The 10,480-nt window shown below is 46.9% G+C and overlaps 1 long non-coding RNA gene across 4 annotated transcripts in view; it reads right to left on the bottom strand.

The window, feature by feature from the left end:
• Positions 1-511: 511 nt before the first annotated feature.
• LOC148138548 (uncharacterized) overlaps positions 512-10,480 on the bottom strand; it is a 49,823-nt gene continuing 39,854 nt past the window's right edge. For 3 of the 4 annotated variants that reach the window (XR_015753984.1, XR_015753983.1, XR_015753985.1), the window contains one exon: positions 512-616. This is a non-coding gene — a long non-coding RNA (uncharacterized LOC148138548). The remainder of the gene's footprint in view (positions 617-10,480) is intronic. The other variant, XR_015753986.1, reaches the window with a different exon arrangement.

Genomic DNA, 10,480 nt, shown 5'->3' with positions numbered 1-10,480 from the left:
GCCCTGCCTACTTCTTCCTACTCGGGCTCCATGGCTATATACACACCTGGGAGATAGCAGGAAGCAGCTATTCGGCTTTTCAATCCTGCTCCACCAACCAATGGGAACCAGCTGACCATCCAGCTCAGTCTCCTGTTCCTGCTGCTTCCCAATCCCCTTAGATATAGTTCTTCGAGATAAATTCATCGAAATCCTCATTTGGCTTCACCAGCTTTTGTTTCAGTGACGTTGCTGTATTACTGTGTGGGTGTAGGCAGGGGTAATGTGATGGTGCTGCCTCCTGGAGGATGCACTCAGCGTCCCTCATCATCCTGCAGTAACATCAACCGCGTTTCAGCAACTAGAGAGAGAACCCATTTCCAGGATATGGGCATCACTGGCTCAGCCAGCATTTATACCCCATCTCCAGCTACCCTTGAGAAGATGGTAGTAAGCTGCTGTCTTGAACCATTCACAGTCCATTTGGTGCAGAGAGACCGACAATGCTCTGAGGGAAAGTGTTCAGGATTTTGGCCGAGTGAGTCTCTATCTTTGGTTCTTCAAACGCTGGTTAACTTAATCACGATCTGCACATAATTTTGAGATTTCAGTCTGCAAATCTTCACCATCTAGCACCCTGTATAAAGGAATATGTACAGATTAGAAATTCAGAACAGACAATTCTAATTTCTTTGGAATATTTTTCCCCTTCCTTCCTTCACATTCTCATGGAGTAACTGATAAACAGATCCATGCCACCACTTTCCGTCCCTGGTTAGACTCTGCTCCATTTCTGGGTTCACTTCCTTTCCCTTCATTTGCTGCAAGTCAATAATGTAACAGCAGAATGAAACAAAAGGAAACAGACAGGGAGGTGGCAGATCCTGGACAGAACAGAAACCTTCAGTCTGGGAGGTGTCAGATCCTTCCTCGTTTCCCATAGGTCGATTCCCAGCATTACAACGAGTTGGGGATGGAACTTGGTTCCACGTGGGTGTGATGGCACATTGAGCACCCCCCCCCCCCCGCCCCCGCCCAACCGATCAATACTATAAGTAGATGCGTCCCTTCTCCAGCCAATCAGTGTGAAATGCTTTCCGCTAGTTACCCAAAACAAATGCTCCAAAACACGCCCACATTCCGTACATGTACAGTGCCGGGTTTCCCCACACATGTGTGGTCCCTGCCTCAGGGATTGTGGGAGTTGTTGTCCCCATGAAGCCTCTGGAAAGTGAATGAAAATTGTGGGCTGGAGGGTGTTGGCTCCCCATTCAGACACACAGGACATGTGGGCTGTCATTGGGTTTTACTGAGACATCTGCTGAGACAACCCGAGTTCTGACGGAAGGAATATACATTCAGCCAATTGTGGAATGGGGAGGTCAATAATGGGCAGCAAATCTTAAGAGAGATGGCTCAGTGGCTAGCACTGCTGCGTCACAGTGTCAGAGAGCCGGGTTTGATTCCAGTCTTAGGCGACTGTGTGGAGTTTACACATTCTCCCTCTGTCTGCGTGGGTTTCCTCTGGATGCTCCGGTTTCCTTCCACAGTCCAAAGATGTGCAGGTTTGATGGATTGGCCATGCTAAATTGCCCACAGGGTCCACGCATGTGCCAGTTAGACAATTAACATCAGGAAATGCAGGGTTACAGGGAATGGATGGGTCTAAATGGGATGCTCACTATAGGGTTGGTGTGGATTCGATGGGTGAACACCCTGTTTCTGCACTATAGGGACTCTATTCTATTCTCACGAAGAAGAATGTACCTATCTCAATGTGTTCTGAATCTGTGGAATTCCCTATTCAAAATGCAGTGGATGCCAGGGCAATGAGCAAACTTAATGAAAAGATACAGATGTTTCATTTGCAATGAGTTGAAGGGTGAGAGAGGGCAGGCGGGAAAATCCAGCTGAGAGCGAGGTGAGCTCAATCATCATGGTATTAAATGATGGAGCTGGTTGGAAGAGCTGCATTGACTCTCTTGTGACCAGTGCTTATCTTCTTACAGTAATAACTGGAAAGCTGAATCCAAAACTCACCAACTTCAGAAAATACAGGATACTCAGGTGGATTAGTGTTCCAAACGTAGATAGTGAGGAAGCGAGTAGGAGATAATCATTTTGCAATTTTAAACTGAGGGGAAACAGTGATTTATGGTGTTAGACTGTGTAGGACATTCACAGCGTCCAGAATAGTCTATCCTATACTGTACTACAAAGCCAAGGTCTTTGACAATGAAACCCAAAACACCGCCTCCCTACGTAATCTGATAAAAGACCTGAGAAGTCTGGTTGAATTTAGAACACAAATGGAAAGAGGGAAGATTAAATCCAATCCCAAGATCCTGTGCTTAAACAAAGGAGACTACAATGGGATGAGGCAGGAGTTGGCTAATATAGACTGGAAGCAAAGACTTTACGGTGGGACGGTTGACAGACAGTGGAGGGATATCAAAGCAATTTTTCAAACTGCTCAGTAGAAACATATATCAGTGAAAGGAAGGACTGTCGGAAAAGGAGTAATCTGCCATGGGTGGCTAAGGAAATAATGGAGTATATCAAATTGAAATAGAAGGCATACAAATTGGTAAAGACCAAGGAGAAACCAGGAGATTAGAAAAACTTCAAAGATCAACAGAAAGCTTGATGGGATTCGGGATAAAATGTAATGAGTAGCTTTCCCCAGGGCCATAATAGCAGTTTACACTGCTGGAGGGGAACCTATTGTGTGGGGAACATATGGCCTCTGTAATTGTTGAAGCACTTAGCTGTTACCATAGAGATAATCCTGATCAAGTTACAAATCACAGCACACTCCAAAAACTTGTATTTCCAAATAAACCTGTTGGACTATAACCTGGTGATGTGTGGTTTTTAACTTTGTCCATCCCACCTCAACCCCGGCTCCTCCATATCAGAATCCTGATAGAAAGCCCCACTGAAACTGAAGTGCCTGTCAGATACTTGAGGGAGCCAAAGGGGCGTGGGGGGAGGGGTGTGTGGTTTAACCACAAAGTGCTGAACTGGACTAGACTTTTTAAACTGCTGTTGCCATGGAGATAATCTTGAGAGACAGTCACTATTCAAAGTCACAAACCACAAAGGTAGAAGAAAGGGAGCCGTACATCGGACAGGCGGGGGGTTACCTGATGCTGTCTGGAGGCATTTTGCACGTAAAATATCCATGTAACTGCCATGTCTCATCAATAAAGACTCAAAGAAGACCTCTCAGAGTTCTGTGCCCAGTTATTCCTACCCAGCAGGGTTCAGGAATATGAGGACACAGCAGTCAGTCTTCACAGTGGAGGATACGAAGACCATGACATTAATTGATAAGGAGACTGAGGAAGGTGAGGACCTAGAAACAACAGTTATCATGAAAGAGTTAGAGCTGGGCAAGCTAATGGAGCTAAAGGTAGACAAGTCTCTTTGCCCTGATGGAATACATCCCAAGATACCAACAGAGTTAGGGGGAGAAATAGCAAATGCACTTAGTCATAGAATCCTACAGCAGAGGTAAGCCCTTTGACCCAAACTGGCTCATGCCGACCAGAATGTCCATCCACGCTAACCCCATTTCCATGCACTTGGCTCATCTGCTTCTGAAACTTTCCTATCCATGTATTTATCGAAATGTCTTTTACATGTTGGTAACAGACCCGCCTCAACCACTTCCACTGGCAGCTCATTCCATATACATACCACCCTCTGTGTAAAACAGGTGCCCCTCAGGTTCCCTTTTATTCTTTCTCCTCTAACCTTAAACTTATACCTCCAGTCCTTAGTTCCCTGGGAAAAAGACTGAGTGCATTCACCTTACCCATGCCTCTCATGATCTTATATACTTCTTTAATATATTCCCCCTCGGTTTCCTCTGCTCTAAACAAAAACGTCCTCGCTTGTCCAACCTCTCCCTGTAAGTCAGACCCCTGAGACCTAGCATCATCCTTGTAAATTTCTTCTGTACCTTTCCAGTTTAATAACTGAAACCTACACTGCACTCATCACATTTCCCGTGTTTCCCCATGGCGCTGGAACCGACGTGACAACGCCAATGCATTACAATCCATGATCGATAATTCACTCCGTTGCAACAATCACATTTTCATAGCTTTTTCCATGATGCAGGAATCCTTTTGTCTTTCTGGTTTCATGGTTAATTGCCCTCATACAAAACCAATCTGTGGCTTATCTGTTCCTGGGAAATGTGCCATGATTTTTTAGACTTTCAAAAACCAAATGAAATCTCTCTCTACAGTCATCACACTAACACGGACTTTGCTGTCTCAGTACTTTTTCCAGCCACACTGACATTTGAAATATTCGTTCACGGGCAGAATGCACACCTTTCGTTCCAGATGAAAAGGCCAATGATATCCAGATCAGCACGGATCCAGTAACTATCAAAATTGAACATGAAATTCAATTTGAATTTCTCAACTGCAAATCCCCCCTTTCAGTACTCTACAACAGAGAAAACAGAAAGTGCTGGAGATCCTCAGCAGGTCTGGCAGCATCTGAAATGGTGACAGATGCAGGAAACATCGGAGCCTTGAAGAAGTGTTCAGATGATCACAACAGGCACGTGCGCTTGATGGCCAATATGGAGAAAATGGGGGCATTGTGTTCAACAGTTTTAGACCAGAGACTCTGACCCCATTTTATTCTGTGTTTCTCTGAGATTCCCTTTTTTCAGAAGCAGGCAGGAGTGGGAAGCAGTGGAGAATGTAAATGATGTATGACCTTCCTAGTGAGAGGATTCGAGTACAGGAGCAGGGATCCCTTTCTGGAAGGGCCTTGGTGAGACCACACCTGGAGTACTGCGTGTACCTTTGTTCCCCTTTCCCAAGGAAGGCTCTCCTGGTTACTGAGAGAGAGTAAAGGAGTGGCACCAGCCTGAGTCATGGGAGGTGGAGATAGTTAAGGGCTGCAGATGCTGGAAGTCAGAGTTTATACAATGTTGATCTGGGGAAGTGCAGCAGGTCAGGCAGCATCAGAGGGGCAGGAAAGTTGATGTTTTGGGTCAGGACAGTTTGTCAGTCCGGATGAATAGTCCAGACCTGAAACATCAACTTTCCAGCCCCATCGTATTCATGCTGGTCATCAAGCGCCTATGTATTCTAGTCCCACGTTCTGGCACTCAGTGTGTAACCGATATTGTAGTGCTTGGTGTGATCATCTTAACACTTCTGCAAGGCTGCAATGTTTCCTGCATCTGTCACCATTTCAGATGCTGACAGACTTGCTGAGGATCTCCAGCAATTTATGTTCTTATTGCAGATTTCCACCATTTTGCTGAAGCACATAGAGTCATAGACATGTAAACAGCTCCATATTTTGTTGACTCACATTTCTGAGATGGCAGGACTGATGGCTGAAGAAGGACTCAATCCTCGTTTAATCCTCCTTTTCTTTGGCTTTCTGAGCTGCTGACTACATCACTAATATTCTACCTCCCATTCCCTGACCTGAATCTGACCCATCTAAGCCGACACTTTAGTTCCCAACCCCCTGCCAGACTAGTTAAAACCACACCAATGGAACTGCAAAAGCCCCCAACAGATTTGTCTCAGTTCTGCCCAAGGATAACTAGTCAGGCTGGTATAGGTCCCACCTAATCCGAGACAGTCCCAGTGCCTGAAGATTCTAAACCCTTCTCTGGTACACCATTTCCCCAGCCACACATCCAGCTGATCTACCCTCTTATTCCTGCTCTCACTAGTACATGGCACTGGGAGTAAGTCTGACATTATTACATTTCAGGAGCTACATTTTAATCCATCTCTGCTCTCCCTATATCTAGCTTTCAGGCCCTCATCCCCCTGTTTAGCGATGTCGTTGGTATCCACCACCACGGGCCGTTTAACCTCCAGCTCCAGAAAGTCCTGCAGCCGCTCCATGATATCGTGGATCCTAGCTTTATGGAGGTAACATACCATCCTGGATTCACGTCTATGGTCACAGCAGTGCCCGCCCTAACCCTGAGCATTGAATCCCCTGTCACTATAGCCGTGTTTCCTCTCTTTCCTCCCGCTCTGTGCAGCGGAGCTCTTTGTGGTGGCATGACCCTGACTGGTGCTGATTTCCCGAGAAGCTACCCCACCCATTCCCGCCCTTACAGAATCCCAAGCGGGATACAGTATCTGTTTGAGAAGGGGATGACCACTGGGGACTCCTGCACTCCCTTCCTGAGCCTTTTACTTGATCTGATGGTCACCCATTCCCTTTCTGCCTGTGTAGCCCTCACCTGCAGTGTGACGAACTCACTAAACGTGCTGTCCATAACATTCTCAGTTGCTCCACAGTGAGTCCACTCACAGCTCCAGGTCTGAAAAGCAGTTTCCCAGTAACTGCAGATGGACACACTTGCAGCACACATAGCCGTCAGGCACACTGGAAGCGTCCCTTATTTCCCACATTGTACAAGAGGACCACACCACGGGTCTGAGGTGCCCTATCACAACATCTCTCTACATTCTTCTCGTTACTCCCATTAAGAAAATTTAAATGAGTGAGCAACCTTCCTTCACTTCAAACATGTACATTATAATAAAAAAAATCTTTACTTCAGCAGATATGTCATACTTTAAAACCTTAAATACTCCGCAGGTATCACTGACAAATTGGCTGTTCCCATTCGGACCACGTGAATTACTGAATGGCCTGAACTAAACCTGAGTTTTAGCTTCACCTTCTCCCGGTCTCACTTCCCTCTGTTTACACCCAACTCCAAAACACTCTCATTGAGCCAAGCAGCATTCTCAGTACAGCCTTGTCATTTTCATTGTCTGCTCAAATCTACATTGCCCTCAGCCTCCTACACTGTTCTAATACATCTCAATGGGAGCTCAGGAACAGCATCTCATCTTTCAGTTCAGCCCTTTGTAACCCCAGAGTCAACATGGACTTCAGCAGTTTCTGGATGAACAGACAGTTGTCAGAATCTGGAACATTTCACCTGAAATGGTGCTGGAATTTGAGTCCACAAGGAAATTCAACGAGAAGCTTGCAGGGAATTGGAAGTAGGGAGTTTACAGGTTAACATCATGAAGTGGGTGACTGGGACTAAATCTGGCATTTGGATAAATCTATGCTCTCTCTCAGGCCAATACCTCCTTCCACAGCTGCAGGGCCAAGAAATGAACACAAACCCAAAGGGTGATCCGACCATGAACTTGAACATCTTTCTGATTTTTGCTTGACAAAACTATTGGTGATATTTTCCCAGACTGAACAGACAAACCTTTCTCATTCCACAGTTAAATGCCAATGATATTCAGATCCTGATGACTCCGCTAACTGTAGAAACTTGTTTTTGAGATCCAAGTCTCAATTATTCTCAATTAATATCCTATAAAATGAATTCGCAAAACAAAGCTCACAATCAGTGCAAGGTGAATAGTGAAGGCGAACACTTCTCTTGGTATGTGTTTGATGTGTAAACACTCCTCTTGAAATCTCCCCGCCCCCCCCCCCCCCCCCCAAAAGAGGACATGTGCATGCACCTTGCTGTACCTTGCCCCAAATAAAAATGGCGGCCATAACCCAGGACCTCTCACTGCCTGAGGCCCACAGCTGTTTTCCTCTTTGCTGCAAACGTGGGACCAGGAGTTTCTAATTCAGATTAACGACCTGCACAGAGTATGACTCAACCCTCCCAGTCTACACTGATACATCTCATCCGGTTTCTGCTGCCACTCTCCCCTTTCCGCCTCCTGCACACACCAAGGGTCATCACGGGTTCCGTGACCCGTCCTCAGAACCAGTGACAGCTGGGAAAAGTAGAATCCCTACAGCGTGGAAACGGGCTCTTCGGCCCAACAATTACACACCCACCCTCCGAAGTTCATCTCACCCAGACCCACTCCCCTCCCTATTACTCTCCATTTCCCCGGACTAATGCACATCCATGAACACTACGGGAAACTTAGCTGGGTCAATTCACCGAACCTGCACATCTTTGGACTACAGGAGATAGGGGTTAAAGAGTAAATAATAGATGGGGATAGAGTGAAAAGAGAGATAGGAACATTTGAAAAGACAAAGGAGTGAATAACGATGTGGTGGGAGGGTCGAAAGCTGTTAGTGGAGGAGACAGGAACCTGGCAGCATCTCAGGTGGTGGAAATGGTGACTGATGAGCTACATTGTAGCTGCAAAAAGGTCCCGGAGCTTCAAGTTGCCCGTCACTTTAACACACAAAACTGTTCCTTATCCAACATCTCTGTCTCATGCTTACTGCAGTGTTCCAGTGAAGCTTGATACAAGCTGGCAGAACACTCCAGAACATACCAAATGGTCTCCTATGTCAAGGACTGCAATTTCCCTTCTTGTGTATCTCCTCCACTTCCCACACCACTGCCCTTGAACACCATCCTTCCAACCCCAACAAGGATGGGATCCCCCACTCCTCACCTTCCACCCAGATACAACACATCATCCTCTGCCACTTCCACCACCTACAATCAGACCCCAGAGATATGTTTCCCTCCCATCCCCTTTCAGCATTCCACAGAGACCGTTCCCTATGTGATTTCCTCGTTAGGTCCACGCTCCCCACCAACCCATCCTCCACTCCCAGCACCTTCGATTGCCACTGCAAGTGGTGTAAAACCTGTGCCCACACTTTCCCCTCACCTCCATCCAAGGCATCAAAGGATCCTCCCACATCCAGCAGAGAATTCCCTGCCCACCCAAACACCTCAACTATTGTGTCCTTTGCTCTCAATGTGGTCTCCTCTACACTGGGGAGTCAGGACGCCAACTTGTGGAATATTTCAGGGAATATTTCTGGGACACATGCACCAACCAACCCCGCCGCCCTGTGGCCGACCACTTCAGCTACTCCCCCCCTCCGCCGCCACGCTGCCAAGGACATGCGAGTCCTGAGTGTCCTCCACCCCCAAATCCAAGCCACCCGACACCTGGAGGAAGAACACCTCATCTTCTACCTTGGAACCTTTCAACCACACGGCATCAAGGTTTCCTCATCTCCTCTCCCCCACCTCATCACAGATTCAACCCTCCAACTCGGCACTGGCCTCCTGAACTGTCCCACCTGTCCATCTTCCTTCCCAATTATCCATTCCACCCTCTCACCACTACGCCCCATCTACAACCACCTATTGTCTCCCTAGTTCCCTTCCTCAACCCCAAACACCCCTCCCTATTTATCTCTCAGCCCTCTTCCCCCACCGCCCACATTTCTGATGAAGTCTTTACATGCCCAATACGTCAATTCTCCTGCTCCTTGGATGCTGCCTGACCTGCTGTGCTTTTCCAGCGCCACACTTTAACACAAGCTGGAAGAACAACACCTCATCTCCCAGTCAGCGACCCTACAATCCTTTGGCTTCAACATCAAATTCAATAATTTTAGGTCCTGAACTCTCCCACGTCCTAGTGTCTTTGCCCCTTACCCCACACACCAGGTCTTTTTATTACATAGCCTGGCATTACACACTACCTATGGTTAGCCACTAACAGTCCCCATAAACAGCTATTCACCCTCCCCCTCAGATCGTTATCCACTCCTTTGTCCAACTGCTCCTATCTCTCTCTTTGGACTCTATCCCCCCTATCATTTACTCCTTAACCCCTACCTTCTGCATAAAAACCAACATTTTTTTCTCAGTAGCATCAGTTCCTGAGGATGTCACCGAATCCAAAATGCGAACCGATTTCACTTCACAGATGCTGCCAGATCTGCTGAGCTTTTCCAGTACTTTCAGTTGTTCTGTGTGATTTACAGCATCCACAGTTCTTTCAATTTACCCGGAGTATCTAATTCAGCTCTAGCAGACTGAAACAGTGTTTATCAACCCTCCCATTCCACACTAACTCCATCTCTCTCCCTGTCTCTGCATTCTCTCCCACTCCCTTCACACTCACTGAGTCCTCCCTCACAGTGACACTGCGCCTGCAAAGCTGATGGTCATGTGTTGGCCTGCTGGACCCACCCCTCATTCACTCCCATTGGCTGGAGGATCATGCCAACTCTCCTATTGGTCTGAAGCTGTGTCAATCAGCCAGGCCCCATTGTGACCTGAGTGGTGGGATCCTCCCAGGTGCATCAGAGGCTGAGGGGTGACCTCATAGAGGTTTATAAAATCATGAGGGGCATGGATAGGAAAAATAGACAAGGTCGTTTCCCTGGGGTGGGTGAGTCCAGAATGAGAGAGCATAGGTTTAACATGAGAGGGGAAGAATTTAAAATGGATCAGAGGGGCAATTTCTTTTCCCACCGAGGTTGGTGCGTGTATGGAATCTTCTGTCGGGAAGTGGAGGATGTTGGTACAATTATACCATTTGGCATCTGGATGGGTATATGAATAGGAAGGGTGCAGAGTGATATGAGCCAAGTGTTGGCAAATGGGACTTAGATTAGGTTGGGATATCTGGTCAGCATGGACCAGTTTAACCAAAGGGTGTATTTTCATGCTGTACATCTCTACAGCTCTGTCCTGTGATGAGCTTCATCATTCACAGTGAATGAGGCAGTA

This window comes from Chiloscyllium plagiosum, unplaced genomic scaffold (assembly GCF_037043375.1).
Source record: "Chiloscyllium plagiosum isolate Xiang-an unplaced genomic scaffold, Cpla_swu_hap1 HiC_scaffold_40, whole genome shotgun sequence".
In the NCBI taxonomy this organism is placed as follows: domain Eukaryota; kingdom Metazoa; phylum Chordata; class Chondrichthyes; order Orectolobiformes; family Hemiscylliidae; genus Chiloscyllium; species Chiloscyllium plagiosum.
Note: the sequence above shows the minus strand (reverse complement) of the source record. Positions and strands in the feature narration are given on the sequence as shown.